Genomic DNA, 15,387 nt, shown 5'->3' on the forward strand with positions numbered 1-15,387 from the left:
TATTTCCTCTCTGTCAGGATGTCATTATTAAATGTTTCTTGCATTATGGATTGTGATAACCTGAAATGCTTGCAGTACATAAAAGTTCTTCCACTTAGTTGTGTTTCTGGGCTGGGATGTTACTAAATCAGAACAAGGGGTTATTTCTATTTTTGCAATTGTATGTCTTGGAAGCCCTGTTTACACTGTGATATTGACTGCTGCATGTTCTTCTAGTTCTATTAACTCTGATGAATGGGCAGACCGTTTTGAGAGTCCTCCGACATGGCAGGATGACATTACAGATGTAAGCATCATGTTCTTATCACCCCTTCTTGTCCTGTCTGCTTTGTGGGAGGGCAGGAGACAGAAGGGGGAGCTGCACAACTCAGTTGTTTGAGGTGGGATGCCACAAGCAGCTGACTGTAAGCACAGGTTTTGCTGGGAAGCTCCAACTTGCCCATCCGTCCAAGTCCTTTCTTGCCCATCCGTCCATAGAGGGAGAAGCCTTTGTCAGGATGGCACCGGCAGATCTGTGCATTCCTTGTAGTTCTATTCATTGACTGACAGACTGCAGATACCCCAAATCCAGTTTGCTGGTGCCAATAGAGCAGCGAACCTTTCTGCCCCAAATTCCTGTGCTTGTGGTTTCTGTTTCTCAGCAGCTGTTCTTGCAACATGAGGTGTTTAGGGCTAGCAAGGGAAAGAAAAGGTTCTAGCTCTAATCTAGTCAAGGAACTGAAACAGGGAGGCAGGATGGGGTGGCTTCAAGCAGTTCCTACTCTGTCTCCATTTTTACCCCACTGCAGGACTGGGAAGGGAGCCAGCAGTACTCACTTCATTCCACGTCAACAGAGGATTCGGTCGAATTAGTGCCGTTCAACCTTCTACTCGAACCACGAGATATTGAATTGTACGTGACAGATAAAGAGCCTCTCCAAAGTGTAATTTCTGATGCATGGTAGACTGAGGTTTTTGCCAATCTTTTGGGTTCTACTTGATTCTGTTTGGAGAATTCTGGCTTGAAACATAGTGGCCTGTCTGGAAAAGAAGTAAGGAAAAAAAACCAACCAACAAACAACAAAGCAGCAACAAACAACAAAAAAAAAAGCCCCAAAAAACCATAAAAACCAGTAAAATCCTGAAGAAATATTTCCTCTCTGTCAGGATGTCATTATTAAATGTTTCTTGCATTATGGATTGTGATAACCTGAAATGCTTGCAGTACATAAAAGTTCTTCCACTTAGTTGTGTTTCTGGGCTGGGATGTTACTAAATCAGAACAAGTGGTTCTCTAAATTTCTTCAATTATATGTTTTGTTGGTAATCCTGTGTGGTCTGTGAAATTGACAGCTGCATGTTTTTCTGCTTCTGTTCCCTCTAGTGAAGGACTAAGAAGTCTTGTTAGTCCTCCACATTGGGAGGATGACAATGCAGAGGTGAGGACCCTCATATTGTTGTAATTCCTGATTTGTGGGAGGGAAAGGGACAAAAGCGGAGCTGCCCAACTCAGTTCTTTGAGATGAGCAGCTGGCTGGAAGCACAGCCCTTGCTGGGAGGCTCCAACTTGAACATCCCTCCAAATGCCTCCTTGGTGGTGTTCACAGAGGGAGAAGCCCTTGCCAGGATGGCGCTGGCAGATCTGTGTGTCCTTTGCAGTTCTAGCATTAAATAGCAGATTGCACATACTCCAAGTCTAGTTTGCCTGGTGCCAATAAAGCAGCAAACTGGAATTCTTTACTCCCAATGCCTGCCTGTTCAGCAGCCATACAGCTAACATGAAGTGTTAAGGTTACCATCGCAGAATTTGCCAGTTTTGGGGAGAACAAGGGAAAGAAACAGATCCAGGTCAAATCTGAATAGGGAACAGGAACAGGGGACCAGGGAGGAGGGTGTTCAGGGGGTTCCTAAGCTGCCTCTATTTCTACCTTGTTGCAGCAATGAGAGCAGAATCAGCAGCAGCCGCTTCTTTGTTTTTCAGGGCAGCAGCTCTTTGTGCTACTGCTTTGAATGCTCTTAACCAAACATATGGAGGGTGGTACCCTACCTACCCTTGCTCACCTCCCCTGCTGTAACTGCTTTCTGCATTGAGGCTTGTGTGAAGCACCAGTGACCTCACCAAATCTAATTGTATCTTCTTTTCTCTCCCTTCCCATGTATTCCCTTCCCATCAATGGAAGCTTCTTGAAGGTGAGTTGATGTTTTACAGTTGGTAATGTACTTTTATCTAAAAGGTAATAGTTATTCATTTGGTGTTCTCTTCCAAGAAAGTCGAGCAGCAGGGATTGAAACTGCATTTTGGCAAAAGGCAAAGCACAGGGCTAAAGCCTCTGGCCAGTGTCTCAGAGAACGGATGCAATGTGCGTGTGATGGCCTCTGTCAGTCACAGTGGGAAATCCCTGCAAGAAAAGTGGTAGCTGAACACTTATGCAGAAGGAACTTTAATGTGGTAACACTTTCTGCAATTTTAACTGATTGGTGTTTGATTAGTGTGACATGGACACTGGAGTTGCAGGGGTCATCGTTGCCTGAGGTGTCTGAGACTGAAAGAGCAAACAGGATTTCTTCACCCTTTGGCTGCTACAGGCCAGGCCATTAGAAATGGGTCTCCCTGTAACTTGGTCAATATGTTGTGCACAACAAATGGACTTGTTGCTGGGGTGCAACAGGTAAATGATGATACACTTGAGAGAGACATTGGTTGTTTGTTTCAGTGTTTCACCAGTCTGGGTGCTCAGTGATATTTCACAGATCAGACACACCCACTATCAAAATAACTTCTTTTATTCATAATTTAAACAAACAAGAAACTAGCTGTAATTGGTTGCAAGTGACAAGGTTATCCTCTTAGCTAGTATTCTGTCTTCTTTTGGTTAGTGATTGTCTCACTTCTCACTGTAATTAGTCCACTCCGTGCATTGCTCAGTCTCCCTCTTCTTTTGGGCTGGGGAGTTTCTTGAGTTGCTGTTCCATGAGTTGGTGGTCACAATCTCCCCCTGCAGGAATTACTATTTATCAGTCAGATCTGATGTCAGGAGAGTTGGATTTCTTAGTTTCTTCCTTATCTTGGGAGTTGTGCCAGATGTCCAAGTGGCCCTCAATTCTGCATCCTTTGTGTCCACTTTCAGTGGGCATCCTTCTCCCCAAGCTTTGTTAAGCCTTCCCTGGGTCTGAGCTCCTCGAAGCATGTCAAGCCCTGAACCTTAACAAGGCAATTCTACCAACAAGGAATTTGCCCATGGGCATCACTTAGATCTTGTTTGTGAGTTGTTGTCTCTTTAATGGAATAAATCTCCCTTCCAGCTAATTTGGCTTGAAACTGTACAATGATCTAACATGAATAGAAAGAGCATCCTTCCTTCAGAAATCTTTTACATATTCTGCATTTTGCATCACATGTAACTTATGAAAATTAAATTACAGTTTATCGACAGCAAAGGAGAAAGTCCACCCTGAAGAGACATGGACAGGTGGATGGCTCTGGTAATGGAACAGGAGCTAATGATGCACCTGAGGCTGACTCAGCCCCTGCAGAACAGGGAGCAGAGGAGGAGGACACTGAAAGTTCAGAGTATGTATGGCTCCTGCCCTACCAAACACAGAGCCTTTCTGTGCCTTTCTTTCTGTTCTGTGTAGCACTAAGTTATTCTGCTGTGCCTGGTTTATCTTTGACGCCTTCCCACACTCTATGGATTTCCCTCCTTCTCCCGTGTTGTATGATGATCAAATGATTCCATTTGCATTTTGGGAGAAAAAGGCAGCCCAGAGCAGATGTACAACTTTGCACAGAACCTGAGTGATGAGTGTGGTGGTATGGCAAGGAAGGGGGATTGGTCACAGGCCATAGCTCAGTATTGCATTTGTTTTTTCTGGCAAGCTCTGGTAGTGATGTTAGATATGGAAATGCTTCTGTTGTTATCAATTGGGCTTGGCATTATGGAACTGGCAGGCAGCAGCTGGGCAAATTCCAGCAGAAATTCCCGGGTGGAATGGTGCCAGCTTGGTGCCTTTCAACTGGAGCTGGAGCCCTTCTTCCCAAGGTAGACTTGTACACAGGCATCTGTGGAGGTCATGCTTTTATGGCCAGTGCTGGATGTCACAAGCCCTGATTTGTTTCCTCCTGTGGTGGAGATCTTGCAGTTGAAGTTGGATGCCTCCATCAGGATAAGAAAGATGCAATTCATTGGACTGATTAAATGAAACCAGGTGTCTGTGTCACTAGGGAAGACAAAGAACATGAGAATTAGCTATAAGCTTTTCTAAAGTGTTTTTTGGGGTGAGAGGAAATACATAGGTTTTAATGTAATTGGTGTGCTTTGAATGTTTTGGAAAGGCAATATAGGAGAGAACTTGAGTATGGAACTTTTAGGTGTCAGGCCTTAAATGTGCCACTAAAGGGCTTCTACTATTCTAAACCATCATGCATTTTGCCAATGAATTTGTAGATGTTTAAGTTTTGGTTGTTAAATCTGTTGGAGAACAAATCCCACCACTTGGTTAATATAACAAAAGGAATATTTTGTTCCTTCAGTCTCAAGCCTCTCAGTTACTGAATATAACTGCTCTGTTTAGGTAAGGCTGAAAGAGCTCAGTGCTGCAGCATTTAAAATTGACCAAAAGCTCCTTCCCAGGGCTGGATCTTGCCAGAGCCATGTTACTCTGTAGTTTAGAACTGGGTCCTGGAATGAATATTCTGGGGTGAAGAGTTCCCAGAGGACAGCTGGATGCTGTAGTTACAAAGCTCTTACTGATGACCTGCTGGAAGTCAAAGTTGCCATACAGAAACTGGCCAGTGCTAGAGACTGCTGTTACTTCAAATCCCAGGGCAGGGTGATTGACTGCACCTTTCTCCTGGTGAAAAGCAGGACACCCTTTCCCTCAGGACAGGGAGACCCCAAATCCTCATTAAATGCAGCACACAGAGCCTTAAAGACAGCAGGGTTCTTCAGAGGAGATGTGTCATGGCTAGTCAGTGCAGTTGCATGATTGTGTGAGATTTTCTGTATCAATAACCATTGAAGTGTGATGATATTAACAGCTGTACTTTCTTTCTAGTTCTGTTCCCTCTGGTGCACAGCAAGGAATTGTCATTAGGTGTCCCATTTGCATGGAATTATACTCACAGGTAAGGATCCACCTGTGATGAGGAGAAAGCCAGAAGGGGAGCTGCACAAGTCAGTTGGGTGATGTGGGGTGCTGTGGTCAGCTGGCTGGAAGCACAGCCCTTGCTGTGAAGCTCCGCAAGTCACTTCTTGATGGTGAATGTAGAGGGAGAAGCCTTTGCCAAGATGGCACTGGCACATCTGTGGGTCCCTCATTATTCTCTAAATAGAGCCTCTAGTGCCAATAGAGCAGCAAAGTCAAATTCTTTCCTCTCAATACATGTTGTGTTTTTCTTTCCTCCAGATTATGCAACATGGACAACAGCTTGTGGCAACCCTGTGTGGCCAGATCTTCTGCAATAGATGCCTCCCTATTGCCCTGGAGACTGCTCACATGTGCCCAACCTGCAGGCTGGAACATTATGCAGGAGAACTTATTAAGACTTTTGAGTGCTTCTCAGGACCTACTCAGATGGACCTTGGACTATAGGCAGTGTAGAGACTTGTTTCTTTATGTATATAGTTCTTCCGGTTTATAGTTTCATTTTTTATTAATTCAATGTTAAATAAAGTTTTGACTGATTTAAATATAGTCTGTCTGCTCTTCTCTGTTGGACTGTGCTGATAGGCAGAGATGTTGTCTGAAGATGTTGTCTAAAAGGTGGGAATAAGGCTCTTGGTTGGAGCAGTCAGAAGCTCATTCTTTTCCTCTCCCTGTAGTCATTGATTTGGGGACAATGTGCTAAAGCCACAAGCTTTGTAGTTCTTGTGGCCAGCGTGTGTTGTACAGGGAAAAAGAAACAGGGCCTGCTTGAGGTGAGAGAGATCCGATTGCTCAGGGCAGACTCTGGTGCACACCTTGGTGAACGTGTCCTGATTTCATTGCTCAGAAGATAGAAAGAGTAGCAGGTTGTACACACATCCAAAGAAAGCAAGGTTCTTTGAGAATGACTGGTACATTAACAAACTGCTGCTTTGAGTGTTGTAAGGTTTCATTAGGATTTGAATCTGGAGGCTTTTGAAGGAATGTGTTTTTGAATGCATGTAATTGGTTACTGACTTTGAGCTGTTGGCAGTACAAGTGTGTTGTAGCTCCAGTTCCTTCAATGACAGCTGTACCATCCTAAGTTCCACTGAAGAGAAATGCAATTGTCCAGAGAGAAATTAACGGGACATAAGAGAGGAAAGAAAATTATTTTGTTATGCAAAAGTAATAAAGAAGCAAAGGCAGACCTCAGCTAAAAATGCAACTGTAATTTCATTGTACCGGGAAACAGATGACCAAACTGAACTGAGGTCCTCTGTGTGTTAAAAGTGTGTTATTTATCTACTTCCTCAGTCATATCTCAAGGTGTCTTAATATCACCATATTTAGGCAGAGGTAGTAATAAACAAGGTTCATTGTACCCCATAATTTCTATGTGGCTTGGCCTTAATAAAAAATGAAAACATTAGTATTAGCCTGATAAAGTGATCTTTTGATTTTTGTTTTTAAGAAAAACTACTTGAGTTGTCAAAATTACTCAAAGATATTCCTTCAACAGACACAAATAAAATCATGTATTACAGGATGGCCACAAAGTTTAGAGCAATGTTTTCTGTTTCTCCTTTTTGCTAGACTTTTAGCTACTTGGTGGATGCAACGACAGTAAGCAGAAGCAGTAAGCAGTCTTTCTAAATTGTCTAAATTGTCTTTCTCAAAGCTGTATTCCTAGATGACATGCAAGGCCAGATATTGTCAGTAAAAGGAGCATTTCAGGAAAGCATTCATGGTAAAGTAAGTTGGATCTTAACCTGCAATGAAATGGCACTGAGCTGATTTTACAATAGGTTTAAACAGATGTTAGTATGGCTCAACAGCATAAACTGAGGCAATTTTCTTTGAACACTTTGGTATATGGGTAATAATTAACCCTTTCCTTGTGTAAAAATATAGATATTATTTTTAGAAAGGATTGATCTAGGAATGCACCGAATAGCAGAAAGTAACTGAATAGTTGAAGGATTGGTATCAGTCTTGGTGCACAGATGTCAGCAGAAGGAGTAGCACATTTTCAGCTTATTTCATCATTGATCTGTAGGCATAGCAGAAGTGGGGTTTCTGAGCTTTAAAAGCCCAGACCAGAGACAGAGTACATTTGCATGGTTCATTTCTCATAACCAGTGCTTTGGGAGTCATACAAGGTGCTTAATTATTGATATATTAAATGTATGGTTGGAATTGCTTTAGCATCTTAGCATTTTTATATAAAAGTGTTAAATCTCCTTTGGGTTTTTTCAAAAAAATGGATAAGTCATCCCTCCCATTCTTCAACACTCACCATGTAGTCAATTACTCAAAAAGGATAATTTTGGATTAAAAAAAGGATAATTACCCAAAAGGATATTACAAAGGGATTGTAATAACAGAGAAACTTTTGTAAGAAATGAGCCTCCTCAGGTAGAGCATGAGCTGAACAAATCCTTGTGCTCTCCACAGCACTGGTTCAATTCCCACCATTCTCCCCAGAGCACAGAGCACCCAGCAGGACCAGGGCCTGAGGAGCAGCCCTGCACCTGGCAGGGCTGAGATGGGTTCCCTGCTGCTCTCAGGAGCCCCAGCCCATCCTTCTGAACACAGGTCCCATGGCAGAGTGGCTGGAAGGAAAAGTGAGCAGTAATTCTGCTTCTTCTTCTGTGTCACCTTCCGTAGCAGAGCAGGGCCTCAGGAGGAAGGTGTTGTCCCCGGGTGCAGAGCAAAACTCCTCAGCCCTCCTGGGAAATTCTGGTAGAGGAGTAGTTGAAGACCTGAAAATGTCGAGACTTCAGAGACTTGAAATAAGGATCTGAATGCTTAGATCTTTTCCTCAGTTTGGAAAAAACCCAACAAACTTGGATTTTGTTTTAATTGCTATTTACTAGGGTTAAAGTTAAAACACTCTGATAAGAGTTAAAACAGCAACAGACTAATAAACCTGGAGGAGGAGGGTTAAGGAAGGGTTTAAATTTCTTTCTGATTTGGAGATGTGTGCTTTGTTGGGGTTTCTTTAGCCACAGAAGGCTCCAGTGATGCTCAGGTAGCTCAGGCTGAGGGCAGCGGGAGGTGCAGCTCTGTCCCTGCTCTGCCCCTGAGGCCCTACGTGCGGAGCTGTGCCCGGCCGTGCCCAGCAGCAGCAGCAGGATGTGCCTGTGGAGCTGTGCCCAGCAGCAGGATGGGCCTGTGGAGCTGTGCCCAGCAGTGCCCAGCAGCAGCAGCAGGATGGGCCTGTGGAGCTGTGCCCAGCAGTGCAGCAGGATGGGCCTGTGGAGCTGTGCCCAGCAGCAGGATGGGCCTGTGGAGTGGGGCTGGAGGAGGCCGTGGGGATGTGTGCAGGCCTGGAGCAACCATGCTCTGCAGCCAGGTTGGGAGAGCTGGGGCTGTCCAGCCTGGGGAGGAGCAGGGGCCGGGGAGGCCTCACTGAGGCCTTGTAGAGCCTTAAGGGGCAGAGAGTGATGGGGAAGGGAAGGGTTTTAGATCAGAAGGGGGAGACTGGGATCAGATGTTCAGAAGAGCTGTGAGGGCAGTGAGACATTGGAACAGGCTGCCCAGAGAAACTGTGGATGCTCTGGAACTTTCCAGGCCAGGCTGGGCAGGGCCCTGAGCACCCTGATCTGGTGGGTGGCAGCAGCAGCAGGTGATGGTGGAGGTGCCTCCATGGCGCTCTGGAACTCCATGGGTGGGCAGAGCAGACACCCGTTACCCGGGCATGGAATGTTGCCCCTGGTTGCCAGGGGCACTCCCGCTCCCAAGGTTCTGTTGGCATGGACTCTGTTGAGCCAGTTGACGGATTCTCTGCTGTGCAGCAGACGTGGAGCATCCGTCTTCTCCATCCCAGCTGGGTATAGAGAGCAATTTGCTGATATTTGCGAGCCAAACTCTGCACTGACTGTACAGGTGAGGGCAGGTGATTCTTGGCAAGGCTTCTGATGCTCAGGGGCTGGGCTGGGCTGCAGGATGGGTGGATGGGCTGCAGGTGGGCTCAAGTACAGATAGAGTCACGGATTCCCCTCTGTCTTTGGACAGGAACTGGGGACTCAGGAATGGGAGTCTTGGGACATGGGGGTGTTCAAGAAAACTGGCATTCCAAATAGATATTCTCCCCTCTCCTTTTCTGATAGGTTTGGAAGAGCAGTTTTCTGTCACACCGAAAAATCTGCAGTGGGCTGCCTGAAGGAACCAAAGGGATTGATCACATCCCTGACGTTCCTTTTTTTGGTGTTTGCCTGCTTATTCTGCTGGTGGTTTTTGATCAGAAACCACCATGAGCTCAGTAAGTACTTTGCTACTCGATGGAAATCTGATTCTTAAAACATTTTCCAGGGTACTTCTAGAAAGCATTTCAGGAGTTTGTAGCAAATGCAGAGGAATCTTCGAAAACTTCATGTAACTTGACATTCTGGAAGAGTGAACATTTTGAATCTCTGTGGGTGTTAGCAGTAGTGCAGAAATGCTTATGGTGTGAGCAGCAAGCTGCTGGAATTGGGAACTGGTCTCTTCATTCTCAAGCCATTGGGACAGGCTCGCTCTTGGGGAGGCGGCTTGTGGGAGATCAGGGGTGATGTCTTTTCCCTGATGCGATGTGCTCAGGTGGGAATGGCCCATAGCACCCTTTGGTGTGTATTCCAGCCTTTGCAGGAGAGTTTTCTGTATCCTTGTGTGCTGTCGTTGGTGTTGCAAAAACCGAGGGCCGTGTTAAGATTTGTGCCACAGAAAGTGCTCAGGCTTTGTTCCCTGTCAGCGTCAGCGAAAGCGCCCTGGAGGAGCAGTTGGTTCCAGACCAGCTCGGAAACGGAGCAGGCTGCTGCCCTCCAGCGCAGGTGGAACTTCGCAGACCGAGCCAAGAGACCTTGAGGAAAGTGGTGCACCTGCCTTTGAGCCTGGTGAGAACAGAAACTGCTTCTGGAGGGTTGAAGAAAATCTGGCCATGTGCTTTTGCCAATTTCTAGGCCCTTTACTGGGGAGGAAGGGAAACCTTGGGATTGAGGAAGCACCTGGAATGGGATCCCCAAACAGCAAGCCTTCTGACAACTGTTTTGGTGTTACTGAGCTCGATACACTGGCAGCTAGTGGGAGAGGAGCTGTGTAGCAAAGGTGCTCAAGTGGTGCTCAAAGCCCTGACTGTGTGTTCTGATGAGCTGGCAGTCACTGCAGCTGCCACAGCGGAGGGTGGCCAGCTGAGTTTGGGATCTCCCAAGCCGGATGAAGATGAGGGAAGCCTGTCATTAGGTATGCCCATCCTTCAAGGAACCAACCTACAGGATGGTACTATGAAATTGGTATCCCCTCTAGTGTTGGTTGGGGTTATTTTTTTGCCCTGTGTGCTAAACAATCCCCTGTATGGAATGACTAATCTGTTGATGTGAACATCCTGTTGTCATCCAACAGATGCTGTTATTATCCAACAGAAGTTTGGAGGAGCTCAGCTGCTCTTCCTCCTTTTTTGTCCCTTCAGAGGGACAGGGCTGGCAATGCTCCTGTGGACTGTTGAGGGCAAAGCTTGAGTGGAATGTTACACACATTCCTAAAAAAAGAGACTGAGGGCACAGTGAATCCAACCACAGCCTGTTCTAGAGTGGCAGCCTACCTAATTCCTTAGTAATCTCTGATCTTGACTCTTTTTTCTTTTTTGACTGGTGAAGAAGTGATAGATCTCACAGGCGACGACATCATAGATCTCACAGGTGAATCTTCTGAGGCTGAAGTCATCACTATCAGTGACGATGAGTCTCCTGTGGTAAGTAGTGGAGGGCACACTCCTCTCCTTCCTTTCAAATTAGTTTGCTTGCCTGTCTTCTGGAACATTACTGAGTACTCTGGCCTCAAAGGCTGAAAGAAGGCTCTGATTTATCACTTTAGACACAGTTCCCAGTCAGCCCCAAACACACTCCTGAACACATCAGCATGCCTGAGAAGTGCTTGCAGAGTGTGGGTGAACATCCTAAAAGAGGTTGTTGCTTCCGTGATTTAAAGGAGAGCACAGGAAGTCTTTGACTTCCCAAGTAAGAAGTTGTTTTACCTGCAACATCAGTATAAGGATTCTCATTCATTGAGCTGTAAAAGGCAACTGCAGCTGACTGGGCTATGCATTAATTTGGTTTCTTATTCCAAGCAGTCTTTAAAAGGTTCACATTTGGTCTTTTTTCATTTTTCCCCTACTATCTTAAAAGAATATGCTTGGATCCAGCCCACAGTGCAGTGTATCAGCTCAAATTTGGGATGCCACTGCTGCTGTGCAAAACAGAAACATGCAGCAAACATCAGGGGAGTTTTATCCTGACCTGGCTGTTCCTGAACCTTTGCAAAGAAAAGGCCTCAAATTTTACAACACGATTTTCAAGACCCAGCTCCACGTGCACCAAACACAAGAGCACGTTTGGGTATGGGGTTTTTCCTCCTCAGTAATTGTTCACATGCTAAGAAGTGTTTAGGCTATTACAGGTGAAATTGCCAGTTTGGGGGAGAAAGAGAGGAAGAAATGGCTCCAGCCGAAATCCAATTAGGGAACTGAAAAAGGGAAGCAGGGAGTAGAGTGTTCAGGTGGTCCCTTAAGTGCCTCCATTTCTACCCCATTTCAGGACAGGGAGCAGAGCCAGCAGCAGCCTCATCTTTCCAGAGCATCAGAGAATTCTGTTGAGCCACTGGCAAGGAATGATGAAGAGGAACCAATAGAAGATGATGGGTATGTGAAAGTGTCTATCAAAAGAGTAATTTCAGATAAGTGGTTGAAAGAGGTTTTTGCCAAGCTTTTGGGTTCTGCCAAGCTCTGTGCAAGTACTTCAGACCTGGAATGTAGTGGCCTGCCTGGAAGAGAATTGAAATAAACCCAGGAAAATCCAGCAGAAGCCTTTCTTCTGTGTTTGTGAAGCCTTGGCTTCTTAGATGCTATCCATCTAACATTGAATGTAAGAGAATGGCTGGCCACACTCAAATGCTTGCCGTCCATAAAAATTCTTGGAATGATTGTGTTTCTGGGCTGGGATATTGCTGAATCAGAATAGGGAATGTTTTAAGTGCCAACGTTTTCTTTGTTGGTAACCTTTGGTGCCTAATGAATAGTGAAATTTTTCTCACCGTATTTAAATGGCTGCATGTTCTCCTGGTTCTTCTCTCTGTTAGTGTACGGGCAGCAGGTCCTGCTTGTCCTCCGATGAGGGAGGGTGACAACTCTCAGGTGCAGGACAGGGAGCAGAGCCAGCAGCACCCACTTGGCTCCAGAGAGGCAGAGAGTTCAGCTGAGCTGCAGGGGAGCGACAACGAAGAGGAACCAAGAGATAACAATGAGTATGTGACTGATGGAGAGTCTCTCCAAAGTGTAATTTCTGATATATGGTAGACACAGGATTTTTGCCAATCTTTTGGGTTCTACTTGATTCTGTTTGGAGAATTCTTAATTGAAATGTAGTGGCCTATCTAGAAGAGAAATAACAGTAAGAAAACCCCTAAAAACCAGCAAAATCCTGGAGAAACCTTTCTTCTCCATTCTGGAAATCATTAATCAATGTTTCTTACATTGTGGATTGCACTGCAATACTTCCAGTACATAACAGCTCTTGCTGTGACTGTGCTTTTGCGTTGGGATGTTGCTTAATTAGAATAAGGGGTTGTTTCAATTTTTGCAATTGTATGTCTTGGAAGCCCTGTTTGCACTGTGAAATTGACAGCTGCATGTTCTTCTGGTTCTGCTCCCTCTAGTGCATGGACAGCACGTGTCATTAGTCCTCCCATTTCTGAGAATGACAATGCAGAGGTGAGGATCCACAGCCCTTGCTGGGAGGCTCCAACTTGCACATCCCTCCAAGTCCTTTCTTGATGGTGTCCATAGAGGGAGAAGCCATTTCCAGGATGACACTGGCCGATCTGTGTGTTCCTATAGTTCTATAGCATTGAGTGACAGACTACACATAGTCCAAGTCCTGTTTGCCTGGTGCCAATAGAGCAGCAAACAGAATTCTGTGCTACAAATTCTTATTGTGGTTTCTACTTTTTAGCAGTTGTCTATCTAACACAAAGGGTTTAGACTAATCATTTGGCCTTTTGGGGAAGAAAGAGGGAAAGAAAATACTCCAGGCCACATCAATTTAGGGAACTGATACAGGAGAGCAAGTTGTTTAGGAATATTCAGGCAGCTCCTAATCTGTCTCCATTTTTACCCCATTGCTGGGAGCAGAGCCAGCAAGACCCACTTGGTTCCAGAGAAGCAGAAAATGCAGCTGAAGTACTGGCGAATGACAGTGAAGAGGAACTGGAAGATATTGAACTGTATGTGACAGATAAAGTGTGCCTTCAAAGTCTAATTTCTGATACATGGTAGAAACAGGTTTCTGCCAAGCTTTATGGTTTTTCTTCCCTGTTCCTGAACTCCTAATTAAATCTATCTTTCAGTAACACTTTAGTAACACTGAAAAGGCTGAAGTACATTAAACTAATTGAAAGGGGGCTGTAATGTTTCTAAATCAGAATAAGGGGTGTTTTACTTTTTGGCATTTTTGTATCAGTAACCTGTCATGAATGGTGAAATTAACGGCTGCATGTTCTTTCTGCACCTGTTCTCTATAACACAAGGCCCTCTGGTAGTCTCCTCTGCGTGATTTGCATGAGCTGCTACTCACAGGTAAGGATCCACATGTTCTTGTCCTGTCAGATTAGTGGGAGGGGAAGGAACAAAAAGGGGAGCTGCCCAACTCAGCTGTTTGAAGTGGGTGCCACGGGCAGCTGGCTGGAAGCACTGCCCTTTCTGGGAAGCTGCAACTTCCACATCCTTCCAAGTGCCTCCTGGGTGGTGTCCAAAGAGGGAGAAGCCCTTGCCAGCAATGGCACTGGCAGATCTGTGTGTTCCTTGTAATTCTAGCATTGACTGATAGAATTCTTTACTCACAAATTTCTGTTATGGCTTCATTCGTTCAGCAGCCATACAGCTAACATGAAGTGTTAAGGTTATCATAGTAGTATTTGCCAGTTTTGGGGAGAACAAGGGAAAGAAACAGATCCAGGTCAAATCTGAATAGGGAACAGGAACAGGGGACCAGGGAGGAGGGTGTTCAGGGGGTTCCTAAGCTGCCTCTATTTCTACCTTGTTGCAGCAATGAGAGCAGAATCAGCAGCAGCCGCTTCTTTGTTTTTCAGGGCAGCAGCTCTTTGTGCTACTGCTTTGAATGCTCTTAACCAAACATATGGAGGGTGGTACCCTACCTACCCTTGCTCACCTCCCCTGCTGTAACTGCTTTCTGCATTGAGGCTTGTGTGAAGCACCAGTGACCTCACCAAATCTAATTGTATCTTCTTTTCTCTCCCTTCCCATGTATTCCCTTCCCATCAATGGAAGCTTCTTGAAGGTGAGTTGATGTTTTACAGTTGGTAATGTACTTTTATCTAAAAGGTAATAGTTATTCATTTGGTGTTCTCTTCCAAGAAAGTCGAGCAGCAGGGATTGAAACTGCATTTTGGCAAAAGGCAAAGCACAGGGCTAAAGCCTCTGGCCAGTGTCTCAGAGAACGGATGCAATGTGCGTGTGATGGCCTCTGTCAGTCACAGTGGGAAATCCCTGCAAGAAAAGTGGTAGCTGAACACTTATGCAGAAGGAACTTTAATGTGGTAACACTTTCTGCAATTTTAACTGATTGGTGTTTGATTAGTGTGACATGGACACTGGAGTTGCAGGGGTCATCGTTGCCTGAGGTGTCTGAGACTGAAAGAGCAAACAGGATTTCTTCACCCTTTGGCTGCTACAGGCCAGGCCATTAGAAATGGGTCTCCCTGTAACTTGGTCAATATGTTGTGCACAACAAATGGACTTGTTGCTGGGGTGCAACAGGTAAATGATGATACACTTGAGAGAGACATTGGTTGTTTGTTTCAGTGTTTCACCAGTCTGGGTGCTCAGTGATATTTCACAGATCAGACACACCCACTATCAAAATAACTTCTTTTATTCATAATTTAAACAAACAAGAAACTAGCTGTAATTGGTTGCAAGTGACAAGGTTATCCTCTTAGCTAGTATTCTGTCTTCTTTTGGTTAGTGATTGTCTCACTTCTCACTGTAATTAGTCCACTCCGTGCATTGCTCAGTCTCCCTCTTCTTTTGGGCTGGGGAGTTTCTTGAGTTGCTGTTCCATGAGTTGGTGGTCACAATCTCCCCCTGCAGGAATTACTATTTATCAGTCAGATCTGATGTCAGGAGAGTTGGATTTCTTAGTTTCTTCCTTATCTTGGGAGTTGTGCCAGATGTCCAAGTGGCCCCTCAATTCTGCATCCTTTGTGTCCACTTTCAGTGGGCATCCTTCTCCC

General features: G+C 45.2%; 1 long non-coding RNA gene across 1 annotated transcript; it reads left to right on the forward strand.

The window, feature by feature from the left end:
- Positions 1 to 216: 216 nt before the first annotated feature.
- LOC135446421 (uncharacterized) lies at positions 217 to 1,415 on the forward strand. Its single transcript, XR_010439803.1, has 3 exons — positions 217 to 286; positions 789 to 892; positions 1,364 to 1,415. It is a non-coding gene; the product is annotated as an uncharacterized LOC135446421 (long non-coding RNA).
- Positions 1,416 to 15,387: the final 13,972 nt, after the last annotated feature.

This window comes from Zonotrichia leucophrys, chromosome 4 (genome assembly GCF_028769735.1).
Source record: "Zonotrichia leucophrys gambelii isolate GWCS_2022_RI chromosome 4, RI_Zleu_2.0, whole genome shotgun sequence".
Classification (NCBI taxonomy): domain Eukaryota; kingdom Metazoa; phylum Chordata; class Aves; order Passeriformes; family Passerellidae; genus Zonotrichia; species Zonotrichia leucophrys.